At 45.7% G+C, this 1844-nt stretch overlaps 1 protein-coding gene across 1 annotated transcript in view; it reads left to right on the forward strand.

Annotated features, from left to right (window-relative positions):
- Positions 1 to 767, forward strand: part of LOC121554349 (1-phosphatidylinositol 4,5-bisphosphate phosphodiesterase beta-3) — a gene marked incomplete at its 5' end in the record, with an annotated part of 81449 nt that extends 80682 nt beyond the window's left edge. Inside the window, 1 exon segment of the mRNA XM_045215784.1 lies at positions 1 to 767. This exon segment is cut by the window's left edge and continues 1606 nt beyond it.
- Between the last annotated feature and the right edge of the window lie 1077 nt (positions 768 to 1844).

A 1844-nucleotide genomic window follows, 5' to 3' on the forward strand; every position in this document is an offset into this window, starting at 1 on the left:
TTTGGTCTCTAAACTGTTCTCATAGAGAGAGAGAGAGAGATTTCCTCCTCTTTATTTCTCTCTTCCCTCTGTCCTTTCCTCGCTCTAATTCCTTCACCCGTCTCTCTCTCTCACTCCTCCCTCTCTCTCTTTCTGTCGCTCTCTCTTGGTGCCAGGTCTAAATTAAAGATGGAGTTGACACGTGGGCATCTTTCCCACCAGCCTCTGCTGCCAGCTACAAACCAAGGGCAAGCCACTGCAACCTCTTTCACTCACTCACTCACTCACTCAATCTTTTCATTCATTCTTCTCCCTGTCATCTACCTGCAAACACACACACGCTGTAAGGGAAAGTGAGAAGGCAGGAGTGTGTGTGTGTGTGTGTGTGTGTGTGTGTGTGTGTGTGTGTGTGTGAGTGTGTGTGACAAGAAGAAACCAGCAGTCATGTCATAACATCTATCTTCTGTGTGAAAACAAACTTGTACTATTTACATCTATTTCTTTACCACCTTGTTTGGTTTTCCCTTGTGAACTGGTCACATGTTGGTCTGAAATCCCAAACCCTTCACCCTTTTCCATATGGGCTCTGGTCAAAAATAGTGCACTGTGTAGGGTACATTCGGGATGCAGACGTTATCTGTACGTGGACGGTGGACTAGAGTAGACTATTCTGTGGATATATTATAGTTATTATTATTCATCTGTCTCTATGTTGTCATTTTACATGACCAGTACTACTGACTAAAGGTGCCCCTGGGCAGGAAGGAGGGATGGAGGGAAGGAGGGATGGAGGGAAGGAGGGATGGAGGGAAGGAGGGAAGGAGGGAAGGAGGGATGGAGGGATGGAGAGGAGGGAAGGAGGGATGGAGGGAAGGAGGGATGGAGGGATGGAGGGATGGAGGAAGGAGGGATGGAGGAGAGGATGGAGGAAGGAGGGATGGAGGAAGGAAGGAGGGATGGAGGGAAGGAGGGATGAGGAAGGAGGGATGAGGGAAGGAGGGATGGAGGGAAGGAGGGGGATGGGAAGAAGGAGGGATGGAGGGAGGGGAGGAGGAAGGAGGGATGGAGGGGTAGTGGTAGCAGGGGAAGTGTCTGTGAGATGCTCTAGAAGTGAAAAAAAGGTCTTTCACTTCTAGAGCATCTCACAGACACTTCCCCTGCTACCACTACCCCTCCATCCCTCCTTCCCTCCTTCCCTCATCCCTCCATCCCTCCTTCCCTCCTTCCCTCTTTCTTTCTGTCCCTCACCCCTTCCTCTCCTCTCCTCCCCCCTCCTCACTTCTCCTCCCCCACTGAGGCTTGCTGCCTGTCTAACTTGCATTAATGTACCCCCCCCCCCCAACGTATATATTCACCATCATTGTTTATATAAACATTCTAACACTTCTAATTAAAAAATAGTAATTTTACCATACTTTTTTTTGTGGTGATTTAATGTAATATTGTCAGCTGAGCAACTTTGAATATTTATACATTGTGTGTGTGTATATATATATATATATATATATATTTTTTTGACGATAGGTTGGGGGGAGGGGATAGGACTCTTTCGGTTGTGAGGGACATTTTTTTAGTTTTATTAAACGTTTTCTGTGTTGAATGTTCTGTGTTGAATGTATGGTTCACAGGACCATTACTATGGTACTATTGGGGAGAAGAACAATGTTTTAAAGTTAAAGTTCCAGGGTGCTTTGGGACCCCATAAAGTTGTCTTTACAATATCCCAATTTATATGTATTTATGTACATCGGGGCATTAGTTTGGCCATTTTTATTTGGTTAGCACGTGTACAATGATCTTAGCACTAAAGAGGGTCTGTATGGTTTAGGGAAACTTCCCAGTAAATGTAACACACAAAACAACAG

Source organism: Coregonus clupeaformis, unplaced genomic scaffold (genome assembly GCF_020615455.1).
Source record: "Coregonus clupeaformis isolate EN_2021a unplaced genomic scaffold, ASM2061545v1 scaf0514, whole genome shotgun sequence".
Taxonomy (NCBI): Eukaryota; Metazoa; Chordata; class Actinopteri; order Salmoniformes; family Salmonidae; genus Coregonus; species Coregonus clupeaformis.